Source organism: Cnephaeus nilssonii (genome assembly GCF_951640355.1).
Source record: "Cnephaeus nilssonii genome assembly, chromosome: 7".
Classification (NCBI taxonomy): domain Eukaryota; kingdom Metazoa; phylum Chordata; class Mammalia; order Chiroptera; family Vespertilionidae; genus Cnephaeus; species Cnephaeus nilssonii.
The window spans coordinates 36,687,204-36,713,589 of record NC_137078.1 but is presented as its reverse complement, the minus strand read 5'-3'; the positions used below and the strand labels follow the sequence as shown (position 1 = coordinate 36,713,589).

At 41.6% G+C, this 26,386-nt stretch overlaps 1 protein-coding gene across 8 annotated transcripts in view; it reads left to right on the top strand.

Annotated features, from left to right (window-relative positions):
- Nucleotides 1–3,452: 3,452 nt before the first annotated feature.
- The window catches only part of LRRC8B (leucine rich repeat containing 8 VRAC subunit B), an 80,338-nt gene continuing 57,404 nt past the window's right edge, over nt 3,453–26,386 (top strand). For 6 of the 8 annotated variants that reach the window (XM_079776618.1, XM_079776617.1, XM_079776614.1 and 3 more), the window contains exon 1: nt 3,813–4,000. The gene's annotated coding sequence lies outside the window, so the exon portion shown is untranslated. Of the gene's footprint in view, nt 3,569–3,812; nt 4,001–26,386 lie in introns of those variants that run through there. The other 2 variants (XM_079776616.1, XM_079776619.1) reach the window with 2 other exon arrangements.

Below are 26,386 nucleotides of genomic sequence, written 5' to 3'. Positions count from 1 at the left end.
TAAATCTTGTATATAGTATCAAAGTTCTCTGAGAATGGCATTTTTTAAAACAATAACAAACATTTATTATCTCTCAAGGTGTCTGTGGGTCAGAAGCAGCTTAGCTAAAAAGTGTTGAGGTGGGATCCCTCATGAAAATTCATTCAAGATGTCAGATGTAGCTGGAGTCCTCTGAAAGCTCAACTGAAGCTGGAGGATCCCCTTTCTAGGTGCCTCACTCACATGGCTGAAGCCTCAGTTCCTCTCTTCAGCATCCTTTCTACAAGGCAGCTTGAGTTATCCTCACAACATGGCAGCTGGCTTCCCCCAGAGTGAATGATTCAAGAAGGAGAGTATCAAATGAAAGTTATGTTCTTGGAACTAACATAGCATCATTTCCACCATATTCTATTAGTTAGATGTGAGTCACAATAGAGGAAGAGGAATTCTTTTTTCCGATAGTTTTTATAGCCTTTGCCAGCTTAGGGAAATTCTCAGTCATTATTTCTTCAAATAGGTTCTAAATTGTTCTCTCTCTCTCTCTCCTCCTTCTGGTTACCCCATGATGGAAATGCTATGCTTGATTTTGTCCCAGAGGTCCTTAAAATATCCTAATTTCTTTAATCCTTTTATCTTTTTGCTATTTTTTCTGCTACCTTGCCTTCCAAATCACTGATTTAGTCCTCTGCTTCATCTAATCTGCTGTTGATGGATTCTAGTGCATTTTTAATTTCAGTTATTGTAGTCTTCATTTCTGACTGGTTCTTTTTATGGTTTTTATGTCCTTTTTATGCTTACTAGTTCTTTGCTGACATTCTAAGTTCTTTAAGTATCTTTATAACCAGTGTTCTGAAATCTGGTAGATTGCTCCATTTCATTTAGCTGTTTTCCTGGAGATTTTTCCTGTTCTTTCATTTGAAACATGTTTTTTTGTCTCCTCATTTTCTGCCTCTCTGTTTCTATGTATTAGTCGATATGCTATATCTCCGAGTCTTGTCAGGGTGGCCTTATGTAGTAGGTGTCCTGTGGGGCCCAGTGGCACAGTTTCCCTGATTACTTGAGCAGTTGCATGTGTCCTGCTGTAGTTGAGCCTTGATTGCTGTGGCACGTCAGTGGGTGGGACTGACCCTCAGGCTGACTGGCTGAGGATCCCCGGTAGCCACAGCATGCAAGCTGCTGTGTGGGGGATGACCCCAAGCAGCAGGATTTGCCCCACAGGGGTCTGCTGCCTGCCCAAACACTTAAACACCCTTTGAGTGTTCAGACAGAGGAAGACAAATGCCACATTATTTCATTTAGATGTGGAATCTGAGGCATGAAAGGGTCAATGTCTGAGGCAGTTTCGGCTGAAAGGACTGATGCGTTTAACTGACTTGGGACATGTGGGTGAAAGAGCTGGAATAACTCCTCCCAGTGTAAAAAGTCTACCGCAGCCACACAACTGTGGTCCCTTGGAAAGTGCTTTCTCTGTGGTAGGGTTCACTGCTCTTTTCTTTCCAAGTTGTCTGCTGCATTTCTTCCCTCCAGAGCCTGGGTGTATGCCGACATCATGACCGCACACGCAGTCCGGCCCCTGCAGGGATCCGCAGGGGGATCCGCACTAGGACAGAACCAAGGTTTCTCTCAAACCCGGAATGAGAGGCCTTGGCCCACCATCTCCGGCTTCCTGCCCGGCTCTTCCCCCAGCCTCCATCCACTGCTGCTGCCCCACAGCTCACCCAGGAGGAGGCAGGCGGCCATGCCCTTCCGCTGTGTGCCCACGTGGCTGCCGCTGCCCCTCCAGCTTTTGAGGTGATCTTTCTCCTCACTGTAATGCAAGCAGGAGCTGATAAGAAGTCTCAGCAGAAGGAAGAAAACAACAGAAACATCTACTGGATGTTATGGCTGCAGAGGACGCTTCCCAGAAGCAGGATCACAAATTTAGAAACCCATTTTCTCCAGTGTCAGTATTAAATGTTGTGGCGGGGGGGGGGGGGGGGGGGGGGAGCGATTTTGTTCATGAGAATTAGAATAAAATAAACACACTTATAACCTACATATCTGAGATCAACCCAAACCTAATACAGTTTTAATGAACTTTATCACTTTAACTTCCTGCTAATGGCAACTTGGGTCACTTTTTCATTCATACCATCCTTGGCATTGGAATCTGAACAGATCGTCTAGTTTATAGGCTCACTCAAGGAGGTTAAGTAACCACCCCCGGTCACAGAGATAGTGATATTGCTGTAACAGAAGAATCAGTGATCTGTTCGTGGATTTGGGAGAGAACCTTGCTTTCCAAACATTCCAAGATACATATAAAAAACTAGACATTCTCAAGTTTTAATGTCATGATTTTATAATCAGTATCTCTTCTAGCGTTCACTTTTTCCCTTGTTTCGTATTTGATTCTGTGTGTGTGTTTTTTAATCTTCCTCTCCAAGTGATAAGCAGTTTGAGGACCAAAACCAATTCTAAATTAGCTTAATAGATCTGTACATACACAGTGCTTCTCACACATAAACGCGATAAAAACTCTGTGAATGACCAAATGAAAGAAGGTTCTTCCAGCCCTTCCTCTAAGGTTCAGTAAGAAGACAGCTGCCAACACAGAATGGCAGGGGCGAGAAAAGAATAGAGCAGCGTCAAGCAGATAGCCTTCTTCCCTTTCAGGGTAATTCAAATTGTGGTCCTAATCTGAACGTTCTTCCTGGGATACAATTTACACAAACTGGTCAGAAAGGTCCCAAATGCTGAGCGTTTTATATAATTCTTCATTTACTTTCGGGAGGTCCCTGTACAAACATTTTTATTTTTTTAAAATACATGGGGATGTGGTCGCCATAGCAACTCAGAGATACAAAAGTAGTCTAACTCAATCACTGTTGAAGCAAGTCCCTGCAAAAATACTGACTTAAACTGGGGGTGGCGATGAGAGTTGGGGGGGGTGAATGTGGATAAAATATTAAGTCTCCCAAATTCCTGGTTTGGCGTTATGTAAACGCAGGGCCACAACTGCAGGGGGAAGGGGGCGGGACAGAAGATGGGGCGGTCCTGCAGTCTATTAGCCAGGAAACGCCGGTTAGGAGTCTAGGGTGGCCCCCTCTACCACGTTGTTCCCTCTCCAAGCCGAAGATGAGAACGTTTGAGAGGTGGATGGTACTGGAGGCCCAGAATCCTAACTTAAGCCGTTCCTTTTGCTACAAACTGTAAGCTCTCCCGCACACGCTCAGCCCTGCAGCCTTGCCAAGCACGCCGTGTAAAGGCAAAGGGACTTGTGTGTGCAAGAGGTAGGTTCCCGCGCGCTCCACCCGAGCCTGCCCTTGGGGCCCACAGCTCGTTATGTAAATCACAAATGACTCGGGGGTGCGCCCGTGAGAAGGCGGGGCCGACACCCAAATACTGTACTTCCGAAGTCCCCCACACGGCGTGCCTCTCCCTCCCGTCTTTAGAAAACAGCTCTTCGCAGACACCCGCTCCGTCCTCTCCCACCAGGCGCTGTGTGGCTAGTGCCGCGGCCGGCGAACCGGAGAGCAAGCCGGCGGGAGGCCACATGGCGCGCCCCCGGGCGACGGCAGCTGCGCTTTGTTTCCACCGGCGGCGCGGGGTGAGTCACCGGCCCCCGCAGTCCGGGGCCGAGGCGACTGCAAATTTAACAGCAGGAGCAGCTACCGGGGCAGCCGCTGGCTCTCTCCCCTCTCCTTCCTCCTCCTCCTCCTCCTCCTCCTCCTCGGACACGGCCACCGCCCCCCGCGCCGCCGCCGCCGCCCCCGCCGCCTGCCTCCGCCCAGTCCCCTCCGCCTCCGCCCGCGAACTTAGTCAGCGGTTCGCGCCGCGGCGCCGCGATTGGCCGGCGGAAGGCGCCGCGTCACAATGGAGCCGGTCGGAGGCGGCGAGCCGGCCAGCGCCGGGGCTTCCCGCTGAGCCCGCGGCCGCCGGCAGCCGACCGAGTGCGGGCGCCGGGCCGCCGCCTGCGCGCCCCGAGTGGCGCAGGGCGGACGCCGCGGTGGCGCGGGCGTCGGGGGCTGCCTTCGCGCAGGTAGGTCGGGGTGGGACGCCCCTGCTCTCGGGAGAGGTGCCGATCGGACCCCGGTGGTGGCGGCTGAGGACGGGGTGAGGGGACGCAGCAGGTGGGGTTGGCCGAACAGGTGCGGTCACCTGTCCAGCCTCACCTGCGAGCGGGGCGTGCGGGCAGCTGGCAGCGCCGGAGAGGAGTCGCGGCCTCGCCGCTCCCTCGTCCCCGTGCGCGGCGAGGCGGTCCGCTCCCTGCCCGGGCGTTCCGGGCGCTGCACCTGAACGTGAGTCCCGGGGCGGTGTGGGAGCGAGGTTCCGGGGCTGCAGGCTGGGGTCCCGCCTCGGGGTGATGAGCCACCTCCCGGGGGAGTACGCGGTGGGTCGCTCTCCTGTGCCCCTGCCCGGGCGCTGTTGACAAACATTTGGTGCTCATTGGGTACTCATTGTTCCCCTACAGTGTGATGGTGGTGTTGGCATTCGTCTGTTAGCTGGAGAAGGGGGCAGCCTAAGAGAGAAGCTAAGAGTTTCCTCCTCCGGGGGTGGGGGTGGGGGGGCAGTTGAGCAGGTGCTGAGGGGTCAGAAGGGAGGAGGCACGGTGTTTCTTCCTTACTCCGTGTCCTCAACCGACTTCCCAAAGTCCATAGGTTGCCCTTAGGTGACTTCTGTGGAAGACCTTTCTTTGTGGTCAGAAAGACACCCTGTTAGCACCCCTTCCCATCTCCCCCCAAGAAAAGAGCAAAACTGAATTTAAAAGCAACTTATACGTGAACTTCCTTCAATAAATGTGCCTTGCCTAAAAACTTAAAAAAAAAAAAACTTTGTAAGAAGATATCGCTATGAAACTTCTAAGTGTGCGAACATGCAGCCAACTTAGAATGGGAACTTTGCTCACCTCTTTCTAAGAAGTTAAATGGCATGTGTCTTTATCAGACTGTCCTGACTCCTAAACACAAGGGTAGGTTTGAAGCGCACAGAAGAATCCAAACGGCAGTATAATTATCTAACAGTTCCTGAGCCCTGGATGTGTTCAGGTTACATCTCCCTGAGAACCCCCAATGCTCTTTGAGTTGAGGGGGTCACGGTGACCTTCTTTTGCCCCTGGCGTTCCTAATCCGAAGCTTCACACTTGAAGGCAAATGACAGCTAATCTCTGATGTAATTGGGCCAGTGTGATGGAAGAATGTAAGCCCTAACTGTCTGCTATTCTCTTGGTTCAGGTAATGAAGTGGGCAGAGTTGTCACTGAGTCCACAGTTGAATCGTGCACTTATCTTATACCTACTATCCCCACAGAATGTTTTTCTTATAGGAAAAAAAAATTGAAATGTTGGAATTAAATTTGCTGTTCTTTGAAACTTACTGTGTTTCTTCGATTGGAAAGGTATTCTATCGTGTCCAGCCCAACTGGAATATTTTCACATCTGGAGTGATTTCATTTGACTAGTTAAAACCTGCTTTTTGAAGACCATCCCCGTCGCTGTTTTCTTCTTTATAACCTTAAATTTAATTTGATTTTATTGTTGACAGTATTATTCAGAATCCTCATAATGAAAGCAACGTTCATTAAAATGAAAAGGGACCAGGTCATCCAAGTTTTTTATTTAATAGACTTTATTCTTTAGGGTAGTTTTAGATTCACAGCAAAATTGAGAGTATAGTGCAGAGATTTCACATATACTCCCTGCCCCTACTCATTTATAACCTCCCCCAATATCAACATGCCCCATCAGAGTGGTCCATTTGTTACAGTGGATGAACCTATATTGACAAAATTATCATTACCCAGAGTCCATACTACACATTAGGGTTCACTTTTGGTGTTGTACATTCTATGAGTTTGGATAAATGTGTAATAACATGTATCCATCATTGTAGTATCATTAGAGTATGATACTATAGTATCACTTCCCTGAAAAAAAAAAATCCTGTTTTCCACTATTCATCCCTTCCTCTCCCCAACCCCTAGCAACCACTGATATTTTTACCATAGCCATAGTTTTGCCTTTTCCAGAATGTCATATAGCTGAAATCATTAGAGTCTGTTGCCTTCTTGTACTTAGTAATATGCATTTAAGTTTCCTCCATGCCTTTTTGTGGCTTGATAACTCATTTCTTTTGAATACTGAATAATATTCCATTATCCCTCCAAGATTTTTTTAGACTGTGGGTATTTTTCTGCAGTTGTCTGAAATTTGTAATTTTTTTATTTTGTTTTCTGAGGTTGAGAGGGGCAAATATTATAATATTTAGAAGATTCTTTAACCAAAGTTTTTATTTGTAAACAAGTTTTTATTTTTTAATTTTCAATTCCTTTTTGATGGCATATGAGTATTTTTGTGTCCCTTTTTGATTTTGCTGCCCATATAAAAATAGTCTATTCAATCTAATCCCCGATTTCCATTTATTGTCTCTCAAGATTGAATTTCTGAATTTTATTTATTATTATTCCATTTAAAAGTGTGTTTCCTCTGAAAGTCCTCTGAGGGAAGATGGGAGGATCCCTAACCATTGCCTGTATGACTTTTTTTTTTTTAAATCTCATCTGACATTATGTTCATTATTGATTTTTTTGTTTCCTTAGAGAGAGAGGGAGGGAGGGAAGGAGGGAAAGAATGAGAGAGAGAGAGAAACACTGATGTGAGAGAAACATGGATTAGCTGCCTCCCAAATGTGCCCTGACCAAGGGTCAAACCCTCAACCTCCAAACGTTCCTGGCTGGAAATTGAACCGGCAATCTTTTGGTTTATGCCATGATACTCCAACCAACTGAGCCACCCAGCCAGGGCCTGACTTTTATTTTATTTTATTTTTCTTTAATATATTTTTATTGATTTCAGAGAGGAAGGGAGAGGGAGAGAGAAAAAGAAACATCAGTGATAAGAGAGAATCATTGAGCTGCTGCCGCCTGCACTCCCTACTGGGGATCCAGTCCGCAACCCCCGGGCATGTGCCCTTGACCGAAACCGAACTTGGGACCCTTCAGTCCACAGGCCGATGCTCTAGCCACTGAGCCAAACCAGCTAGGGCCCGAGTTTTATTTTTGTTCTCCTTTTCAACATCCTTCTAGCCTACACTGATATTTCAGTAATGTATGCTGAATCGGACGTGTTACTCCTGACTTGGTGGAATGATTTGCATTGCTTTCCATGTAGGAAGCATGTCTCTCCCTGTTGTCCTGCCTCCAGAGCACAGGATCCTGCAGCCGTTTAGACCTGTGACCAAGCAGAACGCATTTGAGAGGCCCAATGATAGCACAGAATTTATTTAACCAATTATAAAATGCCTTCTAAGTTCTGCCATGTCTGTTTTCATATTGCTGCTTTTCCTTTCATTGCCATTGCCTATTGCCCTATTTCCATTTTCTTTTCCATCTGTATCTTCTAAATTTCCTACATACCTTTATGACAGTTTTTTCTAGTATTGAAAATACTGTCTTTGGCAGGCCTAGCTTTTTTGTTGTTGTTTGTTTTCTGGGTCAATAAGATCTTAAATAAAAGTAGGCCTAACTGCAGTCACTGAATCTCTCTTCTAAGATCTTAACACTTGCTGTTGATTTAGAAATTTAACAAAAGGTAGTAATAAAACCCCTGTTCTACAACTGCCTTTCATTTAGGATTCTGCTCAACTCCAACATAATTTAAATTCACGTCAGTGGTGTTGTGAATTGTGTAAAGGAAATGAATAAGTTGTCAGAGTTTCAACCTTGATCTTTCCTTTTGCCTTTTGACCTTTACGCTGTCTTTGATACGGGTCATTCTGCTTGTGCTTTTCCAGACTGTGTCTTTGAACTTCATCTCCTACTTCTTCAACTCAGAGTTTCTTATAACTCTTCTTGCCTCTCTTATCCTGTGGCCATTTCCAGAACTCCATTCTACAATGCCTACTCCTCAGCCAGCAGCATCTTTCACAGAAGCTACCAGCTGCACAGCTTCTATTTCCCTTCTGGTTCCAGCTCCATGCAGGTACCTGAGCTCTTCCTCTGCCCATCTCTGAGGGAGGCTAAATTCTTCACTGTCAAGTAGCATATTCCTTCTGATTGTTTCTCAAGTGTGCCAATTTGAGAGCATATTCAAACCTCCCTTCTTCGGTCAAACTCATTTTCATACCACCCCCCACCCCCAATCTATTGCAAATTGTAAGTAGGAGTTCTTCAGGCTTCTGCCTAAGAGCATGGACTTTGCAAGTCTAGGTTTGGATGAGTTGCTGGATTAGTTAAGATTAGCTGTCAATTACAGAGACCTGCAGGGAACAGTGGCCTAAACAAAGTGAGGTTTGTTTCTCTTTCACACTAAAAAAGAAAAAAAAAAGTTTACAGAGAAACAATTCAGGGCTGGTGTGATGGTTTTACAGTCTTCTGAGACCTAGACCAGTTCCACCTTTTAGATCTATCATACCTCAGGTGAAGCCCTCAACTTCATGGTCCTAGGTAGAGCTTCAGCCATCACATCCAGGTTCCAAGTAGTAGAAAGAAGTAAGGGAAGGAGACAGAGGAAAGGCAAAAGCCTTTCTTAAGGAAGGTCTCTTACGGGAAATTTCCGAGGCTGTCATATACTTCTTGTTACATCTCATTGGCCAGAACTTAGTGATGTGGCCTCACCTAGCTGGAATAGTGATGTTATAGTACTAGTATTGTCCTTATTTCAGAGAGCCTTATGCCCAGCTAAAATGCGGGAGGTTCACCTCCTTAGGAAAAGGGAGAGAATGAACATTGGGCAGCCAAACACCACATTTCCTCTACAACTCTTTCTTGACCAATATTACCCATCACACAGGATTCTTACAATTAAAAGAAATATTATACATGAAACCATCTAATACAGTGTCTGGCATAACACAAGTTTTCAGTCAGTGTTAGTGCATATTCCTCCTTATGCCTCTTTCAGGAATTGCCTCTTTTCCCTGTTGCAACATCATTGGCATCCAAACCCTATTTTAAGTAGTTAGGCATTTGCCCAGTTGGTGGTATCAGATTGTATGCTTGTACCTTTTCATAGGAGAGAGCAACACATTATTACTCAATGTCAGCATTTATTTTTTAGCTTAAAACATGGCTTAGATGAAAAACATAGCTCTTGGAATCAAATAGACCCAGATGTGAATCCTGGCTATGCCACTTAGTGTGTAACCTCAGCCTCTCCGCACCCTCAATTTCCTCATCTGTGACCTGGGAGTAATAATCAGATATGAGAATTAAATGAAAAACATGTGTATAGAATGCTTAATACTGTACCTGATAAAGTAAGCAGGAGCTTTTCTTTTTTAATTTGGCTTAACCTGGGTGAAGCTTTTTGAAAATGAACTCATTCCATTAAAAAATATATATTAATAGTGGTCATTTCCATATATATCCAAATGAGTGTTATTAAATTATTAGTCAAGCTTTTTTTGAGAATTGTCTCCATAATCAGTTTAAACCCAAATAACAGCAAAACCTTTCCTACATTTTAAAAATAAATAACAGAATGGCTCAGCCTTAAGCTTTATCAGCCTTGATTTGATAATTTGGGGCTGTTTCACTCTCAGAAGCTGAAACATTTACATGATTGCATATATTTCATAGTATTCTTTTCAGCAGCTATTTATTAACTGCCTACTGTGTGCCAGACACTATGCTAGGTTCTGGGACTACAGTGGCAAGCACAAATGTATTCCCTGCCATCATGCAAGTTGCAGATTACTGGAGGAGTCAGCAAATAAAATTTAAAAAAAATGCCACTATATCCTGACTGGTGTGATTCAGTGGTTAAGCATTGACCTATGAACCAGGAGGTCACTGTTAGATTCCCGCCAAGGGCACATGCCCAGGTTGCGGCTCATCCCCAGTGCGGGTGGGGGGGTGGGAGGTTGGTTCAGGAGGCAACTGATTAATTATTTTTATCATTGATGTTTCTATCCCTCTCTCCCTCTCCCGCTCTAAAATCAATATATGTACACACACACACACACACACACACACACACACACACACATATATATATTAAATGCCACTATGAAAGTTGTCAGAAGGAGACATACAGCTGCTGTGAAAGCACGTGCAAATGCCTTATGGTTGGAGGTTGAATAGAGTCTGTAGGAACAAAACATTGGCCGGTGAGCTGCAAAGCTCAGGAGTGTGGTTTGAAATGAGCTCAGACATGACCTGAGCCTGCCCTTAGGCAAGAACCAGAATGTGCCACGGGTTTCCAACACCATTACAAAGAAGGCATTTCATAATGTTTGGAGCCATCTTTGAAATAAGTGTATATAATATATATCTTCTCGGTGTGATACTCTGAAAGGGGCTACATTGGCAAACTTTAAATATAGATGCTTTTAGATACAACAGGCAGATGCATCGGAGAGAGTTGGCAGGAAAGTAGGATCTTTTCAGAGAAGGTCAGCGGCTTGATCTGCATCACCCTTCGCAAATGGAGTTTGAAGCCATTTGGCTGGATGGGGGCCGTGGGAAAGACTGTTGGCGGAATTGGCAGCTCTTTCTTTCTATAAAGCAGTAGTGAAAAAACGACCAGAGGATGGGAGGTATGGGCAGTGTGCTCCAGAGAACTGGCTGGACTGCAGTGCTGGGATGGCCTCTCGGGGCCAGCGGGCAGCACCAGCCTCTAGTCCCTTCTAGGCTCTCAGGTTTGCGTGCAGGAGCCCAGCTGCACACATTGACAGTGGGCCACCATTTCTCCTTGCCCTGTCCAGCTGAGCTAATTGGGAGACGGGTTGTCTCTTTCATCCCTTTGAGAGCCTCGGAGGTGGTGGGGCATGATGAGCCTCAGGGGCAGAGCTGCCTGCCATTGGACGGCAAGTTGCTTCTTGCTCTGAGTAGATACATTTAAGATGAATAAATTCTGTTCCTCTAAAGATTTTAAAGTTCACCTCTCAAGGCAAAACTAAATGAGTTTGTTCCTGGCCCTGTGTCAAGTGCCGAAATAGGCAGTCCTCAACTGAGCAGTGATCTGTCTTCCAAAAGCCTTGTGAGTCATGATGCAGGTTCTCAGACGCAGGGTTGTGCATGGGCTCAGGTTCCCGGGCTTGGCCAAGGGAGTCTGTGCTGTGCCTGCACCACCCTAAGGTGCCACCAGCCTTTCTCCTCCCCCCTCCCAGAAACGCCCTGGCCCCTGGGACTCGCTCTTGCTCCCCACTTGCCATGCATTTGGAATCCCTCCCTCAGTGGCACACCAGGCTTGTTCCTACCTCGGGGGCTTCTCATTGCTGTTCTCTCCATGGAATGCTCTTTCCTTATGAATTTGCATGACTGCTTCCTTCTCCTCTATGAGGCGTCAACTCAGATGTCACCTCTGAGATACCTACCCTGACCACCCCATACCTGCCCCCATTGTCGTCTTTCAGACCTTGGCTTATTGTTTGCTTGCTGGTTTGTCTTCTATTCCCTATACCTCCCATTAATTAAAATATAAGTTCTGTGAAAGCGTGACCCTGTCTCCCTGTGTACCTACTCTTAAGCCTGGTTTTCAGTAAGCTTCTCAAACTGCTACATGTGATATTGGCAAATAATTTTACCCCTTTGAGAACAAAATGGGGCCAATAATACCTATGGTACCTGCCTCGTAGAACAAATGAAGGCCTGAAGTTAGTAGACTGAAGATTCTTTCTTTTCCCCTCAACAGGCTATTCATTTTTAGATTCCATATTTTTTAATAACAATGTTTTTTACCCAATTACATGACCCAGAGAAACGTAGAACTCATCCTAGGCTTGTCTCTGTCCCATTCCCCACTAAACTGCTCCTCCTTCAGTTGCTAAGCAACTTGTCCAGAGACCATATTCTTAAGGTTCCTCCCATCAGCACCTTCCCTACACAGCCCCTTTGCTGTCTTGAGTCTTTTCCAGGATCACTGCTAATTGTCTTCCAACCAATAGTTCAGTTTGTAGTCTTTCCCGTCTTCTATCCCACCTCCCATTTGTTGTCCACACCAATGTAATATTTCTGAAAGGCAAATCTTATACCATAACTGCCCAGTTTAATAACCTTTAATGACTTGCTTTGCCACAGGATCAAGTCCAAACTCCTTGGTGAGCCATATAATAAAGTCTCCCTTTGTTGGCTTCTACAGCTCTCCAGTTTCACCTCTTGCTTCCCTGTCATTTCTTAATCAGCAGAGCATGTGCCACGGACACAGCATGCACAATCGCAGCCTCATACACCAGCCTAAACTATTTACAGTGCAGGGAGGAAGACGGCTGCTCTCCACGGCTTTCTTCCTTCCCTCCATCTGGGAGGCTCGTATCCCCTCTTCAAACACCTGCCCGCCTTTCAAGAATCAGTTCAAGCATGCCTACCTATTCTCAAGGATCATCCACGACTCTTTCTGCCTACCAACCCCAAGAGCTCCTCATTCCCTCCTCTGTGCTGCCTCTGAGCCTGGGTTCCTACTATATAATACCTGTGCCCGAGAACAGCTATGCTTCCTCCTAGGTCTTCCTTCGTGATAGAAATTATTTTGTTCATCTCCAGGGCTTCCTGGGCCAGCCATAATACTTGTCATGTAAATGGAGATCTGGGAAAGAATTAGGGAATAAAATTCAGCGTACTTATTACCTAATCTAGGGCTTTGTTTCAATAACATGCTTTTGACTGGTATTTGACTAAAATTTGAAAGCTCTCCTTGAAGTTTAGAAGTAGAAAGGCATATTGTATTTATGCCGTTAATAGATAACAGTTGAATGGCCAAAATATTTTGTTAATGAGCTAGAGTTTATTGAACATATACTGTGTTCAGAGTTCTGCATTTGCCAATTTACAGGGAATGCTTTAGACTGCTTTTTTTCTTTTCTGAAATAATCCTTGCTTTGTTTTTCTATATGAAGTAAAAATGTTAGATGGTAGGCACACATTCTTGGCTTTCAGACAGTTTAGAACAGTGTCTCCTAATGTTGTTTTTTTCCAGGACCCCCTAAGAGTATTTAGAAAAACTATGTGCTCTATTCATACATTTTAAAATTTAATGTCTAAATTTTTATCATGATTTTTATTTTTTAAAAATATATTTTATTGATTTCTCACAGAGAGGAAGAGAGAGGGATAGAGAGTTAGAAACATGGATGAGAGAGAAACATCGATCAGCTGCCTCTTGCACACCTCCTATTGGGGATGTGCCCGCAACCAAGGTACATGCCCTTGACCGGAATCGAACCTTGGCTCAGTGGATAGAGCGCAGGCCGACGCTCTATCCACTGAGCCAAACTGGTTAGGGCTATCATGATTTTTAAATAGTTGTAAAAGATGACATTTCTGATATTATAAATATTGATTTAAAAAATTCTTGTTAATGTACCCAGTAGAAGCTAAATTAATACCAAGATGACTTCCTATTTACTATATCATCTATTTTAAAAGTACATGAATAATCTCTTCTAGAAAAGTTGGTAATTTTACATACTTGTTTCCCTCATGGGACTCACATCATTCCTCTACTCTTATTAAACTTAATCCCAAAGTAATATTATTATGTTTGAAAATCTTTCATTGATTACCTTATCCTACTCTTGTGACACACACACTACACGTACTACAATTTTATTTTTTTAAGTTCTTGTGGCAAAAAGTTCCTGTTAAACAAAATTTCTTTTAGATTAAATTATGGTTTGTTTGTTTTTAGTGTACAATCGACCAGAACAATTACATCAGAATTTTGATGAATCATTATTAGGCATAGGTAAAATTTTATTGGAAAATTATCTCTCAATGAGGTGCCTGGGACTTAATAGTTTATGTATGCATAACTAAATATTACTTATTGCTAGAGTAAGCTTGGCTTCATATTAAATCATTGCTGCTTTAAAAATATAAATTGCTTATGAAATTCTTGCACAAAGACAGTAAAATTCCAACCCTATGTTTTAAACTGCTGAGTTCTATGCCAAAAGTTATGTAGTGATTGATCATAAAAGTGATTTTGTTTTTACTAATAACTTGATTAGCTCTTTCTCCAGTGTTGCTCAAAGCAAAGAAACTTTCCCCTGACTCCCCAAAGGATTTGTTTCTCAGTCATGAAAGTCACTCACTTCCTTAACATCTATAACCCTACAGGTACTTCAAAATGGCCCTCTGCGTAGGCCCTGGGGGTTTTTACTCCCGGTGACGGTGTGCTATAAGCAGACTCCTAACCAGTGATATGCAGGCCTTTCTTTTTGAATGTGGGAAAAGGATAAATGTGAAAAGGGAGGAAAGGGGATGGCTAGAAAGAACCAACAGGACATCAGTTGTTTTGAAGCAGATAGACACAGGTTAATTGATGATCTGAAAATAAATGATTTCAGAATATGTCTTCCTCCAAAAAACAACAACACCCACAAAAACAAACCAAAACAAAACACAAAAAGGGTCCCTAACCCCCAGTGCCCTGTTTAAAGGTGAATTGGTTTGACTGCTAAAGAAAAATTTTCAATCAAATTAGCTATCAACTTTAAAGCAAAATCCTCCTATTAGACCAATTTAAAGATTTCCTCTTGGTGGGTAGTAACATTCAAAAGGGAAAGAGCCTGGCTAATGCATGCCACTCTTTTATATATGTATCCAACAGAAGCTAATTTGATACCAATGTGATTTAATCATCATCCATTTTAAGAATACATGAACAAACTCTCCTAGAACAGTTACATAATTTTTCTACCCACTGTTAGACTAGATACAAAAAAAAGAAAAACATTGGTTCAAAAATCACCAGGTGCTTGACTGATAGTCAGCTAAGTCAGTGGGTGAGTGGTTTCTAAATAAGTCTCAATCACATTGGAAAAGAATTATTTCATGTTTTATTTAAAAATGCTAATTTCTTCCCAGGAGGAGGTTATGAATTTCAGTATGCAGAAAGGTTGGCCCCAGGCTGGATTTTGGACTTTTTTCTGTATGGATAACACAATCTGAGGGAGAGGAGTTAGCCTAGCCATCATCCTACTGCGTAGGGAGCCTTTACCGAGTCCTCCTGGCTCCTCGATGCTGTGGCCGTGTGTGAAGGGACACTTTACGATGTCCCCTGTTTTCATGCCTTCTCCCAGCAGCTTATAGCAAATCTCTCCTGAAATACTTTATAGGAGCCCCTACATTACTTGGTATATTATACATTTGTACATCACTTCTAACTTCAAACGCATTTATATTCACTTTTGTTGATGACCTGCAGTAGATGAGGCAAGTATTATCCCCATGATACAAATGTGGAAACTAAGTTTAGAGTGGGATATGAGGCTTATCTAGGCAAACTGCACAAGTTAATGGTACATCTGGCACTTGATAAAGCAACTTTTTTCTACAGTATATGTACTGCCTGGCTCCTTTTCCCAGATGTGTTCTTTTATAAAAGGCTCTTAGGATTGGAAAATTCGACTTAAAGTGACCATGTGAAGATTAAGTAAGATAGATATAAAATGCTTAATAGAGTGCATGGTTCTTAGCAAGACTTTTTAAAAAGAAAAACAGCATACTTGAGTTTTTGTACTGACTTTTATGGATTTTTTAAAAACTAATACATTCAAGAGATTTTTTTTTTTTGAGCACTTAATACTTGTCAGCCATCATGCCAGGCTCTGGGAATAAATCCAATATTTTTTTTGGGGGGGGGCGGACAGAAAAGAGAAAATGCGTTTTGCATGGCACATACATCCTGGAAGAGGGAAGTTAGACAATAAGCAAATGCAAGATAAAATGTCATAGTGCAGATAAAGGGTTAGAGAATGGTTGGTGATGGGGATTAGAGGAGATGATCGGGGACAACATTCCTTGGGTAGGGGCTTTTGAGAAGACCTGAATATTATGGTCACCAGAGTCAGAATTCAAAACCTTGAGTTTATTTGGCTAAGTTGATTCAAGTCATGGTATTCTGGAGTTATTTAGAAAGGACCTTTGAGGTTATCTATTGATTTTAACTTTTTTATGTCATGCATAACATTTAAACATGCCTAGAAATCATCTTTGGATCACCTCAAGTTCATATCCTTGTTCTATTCTAGTCCTTTCTTTTTACTGATAAGACGTTAAGGTGGAAAAATGCAAAGTAAAAATGATCCACAGTTTCACAACTTGTTTGTGGCTGAGTCAAGGACCTAAAGATCCCCACAAAGTTGTCTGTTGCTTTTTCCACTAAAATCTACATAACTAGAGTGATACATTTTCTAAAGCAATCATCCATAAAGCATCTCCTGCTTTTTTTGTATATGTGCCATTTTTATTTGCATAGACTAAAACTTCCCCCAAGTAGCTAAATATGGCCAGTGTGGTTCCTTTTCCTATTTCCTGACCAGTAACAGCATAAATAATACCCCAAGGATTCCAAATGTCCTAGAAAATTCTGAGCAAGGAGGACTCAGGCTGATGGCAGGAAAGGACAAAATATAAAAACAAAGAATGTAGACCTTGGAGTGTGGGAAGATCTATCTGTTCTTACAGTGAAACTTTGGCACATCATGGCTTTGAAGAGCGGATAGGGACTGACAGTGCCTTTAAAGGTCTCTAAATGTGCAGGCAGTAGAGGGGCTGGAGATGTGAAAGGCTTTGTTCTAGATTCCACAGGGGCAGTGACTCCCTAGGGTGAAAAAGCAGTCACCCCCATCACCCCACCCAGTAATTTCCTCTTGGGACATTTTATACAAAAACTTGGAAGATAAACTTGTCACTTTCAGGAAAATATTCATTATATCAACTTATCTTTCTAGCCACACTTCCTTGACAGATATTTCAACTTTTAGCGTTAAAAAATAACCAAAAAAAATTTTTTTTTTTAATTTTCACCGTGACAAGTCTCACCATGGTCAAAAATCATTTGGTAAAATTTTATACTCCTTTGTAACCAAAACTTTTTTTTAAACATTTTAAAATTGTTTTTCAATTACAGTTAACATTCAACATTATTTTATATAGTGTCTGATTAGACAATCATGTACTTTACAGAGTGTTTCCCCAATATTTCCAGTGTCCGCATGGTACCATACATAGTTATTATAATACTATTGACTATATTTCCTATGCTGTACTTTATTAACCAAAAAGTTTAAGTAGCAGTAACCCATACCATGGAATGAGTACCTGATTTCTGAAATTGGATGCTAAGTAAACATTTATATTTGCATACAAGATTTTCTAATAAAGTACATCTGGCTTTAAAACCTCCAAAGCACATCCAGTCTGCCTCCAATAAACATTAATATATATTGAATTTTAAGCTGCTTTCTATAGTGCTCTTAAAGACAAAGAAAACCTACTTTTTCCATTGGAATTGCCCCTCAATATTGTGATACCTCCAAGAGAAGAAATTCTAGCCTTTTCTCTCTTAGTCAGTGAAAGGCCCTTTCCTCCATACTCCCCATCTCCACCCCCCATTTGGGGATATTTCTAGCCTACTTTTCCATCTGTGTGCCTTGTTACTATGGTGATGGGCACCAGAGAAATAGAGAACAAAGTGGATGTAATAAGCATCTCCTTACATGGTTTCCAATGCTAACAAGGGATCTAGGTTTTTCAGGCATGGCTTGTTCTTTATTGGTGACAGGAATGGACCAGCCCAGCTGGGAGCGGGCCCTGGGGTTGCAGGCTGATTCCCATTGTTCTGCACTCATCAGACCTTTCTCACTCAGAGTCAGGAAGCTGAGGAAGAGCGATGGGAGTCCGTGGAGGAGATGGAGTACAAAAATTAGAGCCACAGTCAACCCACCGCAAAAGACAAATCTACTGATGCATATTCATGGGAGGGAATATTGGTCTAGTTTTTAGGTTTACCCATCATGAATTTCACGTTGTTTAACTTAAGCTCTCAATAGAGAAGATTTGCCAACCGCTTTTCCTCCCTTCAAGGTACTTAGCCTGTATTATGTGAAAATTAAAAATGAAATCTATCTTGGTTGATAATAGCTTGCAGTATTTGCTCCTGTGAATTATTTTATTTTATTTATTTTATTTTTTTATTTTTTTTTCCTGTGAATTATTTTAAATAAGTGATTAAACTATTAATGCATGCTTATTTTGTGATTGTTTTAGAATTACAATTAAATATGTTCTAGGTATTGTGGAAATTAATGTGTTTTTTTCCATAAGACCCGGGAGAAGGTTCCACAAGTAGTTTTTAACCTTCTTACATGCTTATTCATTCTTTCATAGATTACATCTTCATGTATCATATTCTTTGACAGCCCTAATGAAATACCCAAAGATTAAATGAAATATTCCAGTTAATCGATTCAATCTTCTGGGCAATTATTTTTAAATTTATTATATTTTAAGTTTTCATTGCTTGTATTTTTTATGTTTAAGGGGCAGATACAGGATAAAATAATTTAGCACAGTGTTTTAGAATATAAAATCATGGGGCATGAATCCAATTTTTTGGAGCTAAAGAAACTGAATGTTCCAGATTCCTGTTGCATTGTGACATGACATGAGGGCCGGAAGTTCCTTCTAGCTCTACATTCTTGATTCTTTTGGTCACGTAGCTCCTTTCTTTTTGCCCGATGACCCATATTTTGCCAGTTTTGTTATCTGCTATAATGGCTTTTACACTGATATAAAAAATGCTTGAAATCAACCTCATACTTTGAGTTTTTTAGATACAGGGTAACCCTCCCGAGCAAAGTCAGCTTTTCCTATTGTGGCATGAATGAAAGAATGAGAGCACTGGAGTGGGAGCTGGACCGCCCATTGCTGACTCTGGCTCAGCTGCTGCCTGGGGTGAGCTTGGAGATGCATTTTTAACCCTGCAAATAGCACATAGCTTCATCAGGAGGAGCCGAGGTGCCACAGGATGGTTTTGAAGCAGAAGATGACATCGGATTTGTTTTGGAAAGTAATGCTAGCATCTGTATGGAGGACATGCTGGAGATGACAGAGATTATATTGGGAGACCAAATAGGGCAGTGGGGATAGAACAGAAGAGACTAATATAAAAGGAATTTGAGGAAAAGGTCATAGAATTAAATAGTTTCGTTAACTTTTTTAAAAAATGTTTTTTATTGTGTTCAGAGAGGAAGGGGGAGAGATAGAGAAATAGAAACATCAATGATGAAAGAATCATTGACTAGCTGCCTCCTGCAAGCCCCCCACTGGGGATCAAGCCTGCAATCTGGGCATGTGCCCTTGGCCGGAATCGAACCTGGGACCCTTCAGTCTGCAGGCCAACGCTCTATCCACTGAGCAAACTGACTAGGGCCCCATTAACTTTTATCACAACAATCCCCTGGTAATTGCTTAAGTCAAACTTTGCTTACTTTATACCTTCAGTCGTTTTTCATAGAAGGAATGGATTAAATTCCTCCTAATTATTTATTGGGCCCCCCAAATCCTCTAATTTCAGTGAATATCAATTATATTAGCACAACTTTAAAAATGATAACTTCTGCTTTAAACTGAATGTTTTTGTCTCCCCCACCTCCCAGGCTCTTATGTTGAAGCCTAATCCCCAAGGTTATGGTCTTGGGAAGTGGGGCCTTTGGGAAGTGATTAGGACGTGAGGATAGAGCCCCTTCAGTGGGGTTAGTGTCCTTTATAAAATAGAAGCTAGAGAGCTTCCTTGCCCCTGCAACCCTGGGAGGACACAGGGAGAACAGCTCTGTGAATCGGGAAGCGAGCTCTCACCAGACACTCAATCTTCTGGCATTTTGATTTTCACCTTCTCAGCCTCTAGAACTGTGAGAAATAAATGTTTGTTGTTTAAGTCACCCTGACGATGGTAGTTTGTTATAGAAGCTAGAATGGATTAAGGCAGCTTCTAAACATGAATGTCTTCTGACTGGAAATGAGAAAAGACGTGGGGAAAAGGTCGTGTTTGTTTTATGGGAAGAATAATGACTCGTTTTGCACCGGAGAGGTCCGCCGAAACCATGCAGGACAGTTTCTTATCTTCCAGAAGGCTTGAAACGGTGGGCATGTCGGGTAGGTTTTGTGGGGAGAACAGAGCTTGTGTTTGTGAGGAGATCCCTCCTTCATGGGCAGCTGTTCTCTGATACCTCCTGGGAGGAGGGAGTTTCCATTGCACTTGATGTTATCATCCATGTGAAGGTAGAAAGTAGGCCAGGTAGAATTAGCTCTTATTTTTAGTACGATTAAGAAGCCGGCATTCTGAGAGACTGCATAGCTTGGCTAAAGTTTAGGCAGATAGTAGGCAGGATGGGAGTTCACTCTCCTCCATCATTTTGCTGGCTTCTCCACTTGTCACTGAGTGAATGGGTGAATGAATGACTGCCTATTTACTCTGTTCCAGTGAGCTAAGCTACTTTTTATTCTCCTCAAAGATTACTTTGATGATGATTCATATCATGCTAGTTTTACTAATACGGGTTGTGCAGGCTTAGGTAAATGACATAACTGTTTCATTTGCCTCATCTATAAAGTGGCAATAACTTCATGGAGTTGTGGGAGCATTAATTAACTGACAGTAAGGGGGTTAGAAGAGTATTTAACACAGTTATCTTGTGATGAGCATCCACTCCCATGACTGTTGCAATACAATGAGCATATTCAACTACGTCAGCCTCACATCAGCTACTTATTAGGGTCTGTCTCTGTGTCCTCACACTAGGCTCTTTGTGTTACCCACCGAGGAGAAATGATTAGGAAAAGCTCCACTTGATTTGTCTTTTGATGATTTATAATTTGTTGTTTCAGTTAACTCGGCCTAAATGGACTTTTTCTTGGTTAATTTTTAAAGCACGGCCCGATTACTTAATTCTGACTAATTAGGCTTGTATAATTATTGATGGAAAAGGAACACTGCAGACAAATTAAAAGAATTTATAGCTGCCCCAGGACCAGATCAGAAAGATCTCTAAGTTTCTGTGATAGCCTAAAATTTGTTCATTCTTTACATCCACTGAAATTCAACCTTGAATTATTTAGCAAGTGGACAAGTAAAAAAAAAATTAATTGTCCTTCACATTTTTAAAGTTTATTGCTATATGTAGACTTTATCCTTGAAAAGTCTCTCATAATCATTGATCATCATAAGTAATAATATTCAAAGTAGTATGTCTAGATGGTACAAAATCCTCATTTTTTATTTGTTAGAAGTCTTACAACGCCTTTATTTCTTTTCCTGTTGTCATGAAAGTAACTGAACCAGTGACTGGTACTCTCTTCATTTTAAAGTGATCTATACGAGACCAAGTATATTCTAATGTCTCATTTTTGAAAAACTAAAACCTCTGTATATATGTGTGTACAGAGAACAAGATGTAAGGATATGTCGAATTGCCTGGTGTGTGCAGTGGGGGGTTATGAGAGGGGAAGGAAACAATTGTTTTGAAGTTTACCCTTTGATTCTTGTGTTTTTCCTCTCTAGTGAAGTCCTCAGAGATACCACACATGGTGAAATCTTATAAAAAAAATTCTTTCTAAACAAAGTATTTCCTTTCCTAATGAAATTCCGCTGTGGTGCTTTGTTGTTAGTGTGCTGGGAATTTTGAAGTGTTCTCTGTGTATTTCTGTGATTTTGACCCAGTAATCTTATTTGGATTTACCAGGCATAGCAGCTGTTGTTTTTACCAACTGCTATTGCTAAATTGTATTAATGTCCAAAGTTGAAAAACCCTCTTTTCTATGTTGCTCTAAATTATTCAGTTTTATTTAAAATGTTTTAACATATTTTTTATTGATTTTGGGGGAGAGAGAGAGAGAGAGAGAGAGAGAGAGAGAGAGAGAAACATCGATGTGAGAGTGAAACATTGATTGTGTGCCTCCTGCACGTCCCCCACCAAGTGTTTGCCCATTCGATTCCCGGCCTGGTGCATGGAATGACGTCCAACCAACTGGGCCACTCCAACCCAGAGTTTTATAAAATGTAAGCCTTTCCCCAACCCTTGTAATTTTTATTGACTTGTAAGAAAAATATAATAATATTAATATTGCAGTGGATGCTAAACCTGCCTCTCGGAGATTGTAGTGTGGTTTGTAGAACAGTATTTTATTCGGGAAAGCCATCTATCCCATATATATTTTAAAAATATATTTCATTGGTTTCAGAGAGGAAGAGAGAGATAGAAACATCAATTATGAGAGAGAATCACTGATGAATGCCCCACGCTGGGGATCGAGCTCACAATCCAGGCATGTGCCCTGACCGGGAATTGAACCATGACCTCCTAGTTCATAGGTTGACACTCAACCACTGAGCCACATTGGCCAGGCTCTATCCCCTTTTCTACTGGAGAAAAAAAAGATCTCAATTCCATTTTAATTTAAGTAGTGTTTGGTATAATATAGTAAATGTTTGCAGTTTGATATTAATGATTGTTCTTTGGCAAAACAGAATGCAAAGTTGAGAAGCCAAAGGCTTTGAAAATGTCCTAGGAAGCATAAACTCAGAATTATAGTTCCTTACCTCTTACTCAAGGAGACTTATGACTAAGGGGCAAGTTCAGTGGAAATTATGTGGGAAGTGAGACATGAGCTTAGCCTTGCAGGATGCGATAGAATTGGAAAGACGAAGGGGGTATCAGGGAAATGTCTGAGCTGAGGTGTGCAGGAAAGTATGTAGTACTGAAATAATTGTGGGTGAAATGGTACGTTCAGGCTTTGCTGCAAAACAATTTAGGGCCATAGGTGTGATACGAGTTGATAATTGCTGAAGCTGGGTGAGGGGTACATGAGGCTTCCATAGACTATTATTTATACATTTGTATGTTTTTGGAATTTTTCATAATATAAAGTTTGGAATATAAAAATGGTATGTGTTTTTTGGGTGGTGGGTAGGCTGACCTGTCTGGAATAAAGGGTTTGTTCAAAGGCATAGTGGGAAATGATGTTGGAAAGGCAGTTTGGGAACAGATTATTTGGTGGTGGGAGTGGGTCATGAGGGCACACTGTGGAGTCTGGGTTAGTAGTGGTAAACACTGGTTCATTAACTAGACTCAAGTTTCACTTGACTATGAGTTCAAGGAGGAGTTGCGGGCACCCTCATTGAGGATGGCAGCTACCCCACTTAACGTCTACTTGGGCCCTGCCACATCTCACCTGTTATATTCAGTGCTGAAAGGCTCATTTAAAGAGGGCTTTTTAACCGCGTATCAATGGTGGGACATATCAGGCACAGAAGGGTATCTCACATCTTCTTAGGAATCTTCCTTGTGGAACTCTCCATCAACTCGAGGTTGTCTTATTTGGGAAGGACTTATTTTTCCTTCTGAAAAGTCCCTGTCCTATCCCTTTTCACACTCTTTTGTTAGGAGCTTGAGAATGGGCAGTAAAAGTGAAATAAAAACATGACTGTGATTCCCAGTAATCTAAAGGAATGTGTGCATGCCGCATCTAATTTAACTGCCTGGAAGCAGGCTTTCACAGTGGACTAGCCATTTGGAAAGCCTAACACTTTGGTGTAGCTTCCTACAGCTGAGTTCCCTCTTCACCCCTGCTTGAGGTGCTTCTCTACTGCGAGGAAAAAGAGGAAAGAGAGGCATGTCAGAGGATTTTGGATAGTTGGGAATTTTAAGAAATGGTTAAATATTTGGATGTGATTCAGTGGTATGCTACAGCTGACGAGAGCTGATGGTTATATTTCAGGAATTTTGCAAGCCAGTTGTTAAACACAGCCATTTAAAAATTTAAATTATACATACTCAAAATTAAAGTGTTAAAATAAAATTAATGTTCAAAATGTATCACTTCCTAATTATTTTACTCTAATCTGCTGTTATTTATGTTCTCAGGGTTATTTATGTCTAATGTATCTGCATAGCGGAAGTCCTATAAAATGGTGTTCCTTCTCAATGCCACATTCAGGTGCATCATGTTGGTACCTTGAAATTGGCCATGGTGGGGATATTTACACCATGGAATGGAAATTGGCCAAAACTGCATATCAGGGCTCTTCTCCCCTCCTCTCCTCCCCGCATGAGAACTGGTTGTTAAAAACTACCAGCACACTCCTTGGTATGGGTATGATATTGTGGCTATATTTTTTAAGGACTCTCTTTACCTTTTAGAGATACATACTGAAATAAGACAGGTAAAATGACATCTAGAATGTGTTTCAAATAATCTAGGGGAGGTGGGTGTCATGATTGTTATATCCGAGAGATGGGCACATGGGCTTCATTACACCACTCTCTTCTACTGTTGTGTGTATTTAAAATTTTCCATAACCAAAAGTTAAAAAAAATAATTAGGGACTGTTACAAGGAAAATAAGTCACTTATACCCAGTATACATAGAAATTCAGTCCGGTACCTGTCTGTTCCTCAGACTCTGATGCTAACATTACTTTGATAAAATATTGTTTTCTAATTTTAGAGCCCTTATTTGTGACTGATTCACATCACTCATTAAGTGAAATGCCTATTTCCTGTTAAATAAAATGAAAAAATCACTATGTGCAGTTTACCATACCCATAAGAGCAAAGGAATTCAAGAGAGCCCTCGCTAGGACACTAAGCAGCTCTCTTCACATTGAGGGGAAAATAGATTCTTGGATTGCAGTCCTGTTTGCAGAACCAGGGAAAAATGAATCAAGTTATTGCTCAGAGGGCTACTTCAGGCTATATGACAGCTGTGTGCCCTTTAGATTTATTTTTCAGTCTAGCTGATTTGAGTCATTGCCCAAGAAAAGAGTGCTGTCAAGTGAATTGTCTTCTGTGCAGGTGATGAGAGCCTTTTTAAATAGTGCCTCACTGATACAGTTGATGTGTTTGGAATCGTTGGTCTGTGAATTAAATTAAACCAATCCAATGCCTTAGAAAGCCATAACCTATGTTATACAATGACTACATTTCACAAAGAGTGCACAAACTCAGTTTTTCCCCTAACATATCTAGATATCTAATGGAAAAGTTGTCGCATAAATTACTTAGAAAACATCTCTTTTCTCATTTTAAAGTCCTTTTAATTTCACTCTTAACATGAATTTGTAGTATGATAATAGTTTCTTCTTGTCTTTGATTGCATAATAATTCATACTAACTAAATCCAGTTGACCAGGAAAAAAACTTCATGTTGAGTAAGGAATGCACGTGGTCATAGTGATTATCTCATCAAGCAGGGTGATGAGGAAATTACTAGGTTTTACAATGGGGAGAGCAAAGGACATTAAGAAATTTGAGGGGAAAAGTAGTCCATAATATCTGTCTTGTAATTCTAAAGTTTTGTGAAATCTGTCTAGAAATTCAGGCTGGGACCATTCTCTAGGTTTAACTACACACACACACACACACACACACACGTGCACACACGCACACACACACACACACACGTCAAAGTGTCAACAATGAAAACAACAGATTGTACACTCAAGTAACCTGGGTCAGAATACTGAAAGGAAGCCTAGGCTGAAACATATGCTGAAACAGGAAGTGAGATCATGAAACCAGAAGTTAGAGTAGAATGGGTAGGTGAGAAATCATAACTCCTCCTCATAGGACAGAGCTAGGCAGAGGAATCACCTGGAGAACCTGGGAGGTTTTGACACTTGGCTGCAGTTTTTCCCATGTTAATATATTTGTATTGATAACCTTCAGGGCCCTGCAGGGTCCCACCACAACACAGGTCCTGAAAGAATTTCTTTCGGGTATATAAATAGAAATCATGGTTCAGGACTAAGTTGGAGCATGGAGACTGAGTCATGATTGCTAAGGAAAAACACATGATAATTTCTTGAGGTATAATAATCACAGGACTCTGATTTATTCACTCTCAGTTATTTATTGAGCCCCTACTCTCTAGGCTGAGTGCTGGGGATACATCAGTGAACCCTACAGATAAAAGCCCTGTGTTCTTCAAGCTTACTGCCTAATGGGGAGACACGGAATGTAGACATAATCATTACATAGTACATTAAGTGGAGATAAATTCCATAGAGAAAATCAAAACAGGAAGTATTCTTCCTGTTAGATTCCCCGAGGGTACATTTTCCAACTTCATCAAAGCTAGCAAAGGAAAGATTGATATTTATAAAACTGCAAAACATACCACATCTGAAATTCCTTTGTGTATCTATTAACTGTTAAACTAAATATATCCACTATTTCTACAATTGCTAAGTTTAGAGCATAAATGAAAGTTGAAGTAGTGTGGGAGAGGGAGCAGCTTTTTTACACTGAAGTAAAATTTTAAAAATATGCCCCACATATTGGTTAGAGAATTGGCCGTTCATGATCAGGAAGGCAATGAACACCTACCACAAGGAGGCTGGAAGTTATTTAAGTACATCTTTGCTTCCAATGCTGTTCACCTCCAGTTGGGTGACAGGTAGAAGCCACTCAAAAAAGTGGTGTGTGTATGTGTTGTAATATAAGACTTTTTATCTTAGGCAACTTGATTGCCGTTGTAAAAATAAGTTGTCTCATCTTTAAAACGAAATTTTGGAAAATGAAGGGGTTACGTGAATTCCTTTACATAGGAGATAGACTTATGCTACATTTAGTTCTTCATTTTAAATAACTTGTTTTCCCCCAAATTACCAAGCCTTTAAATGCAGCATTGGCGAAGGTCGGCAGCA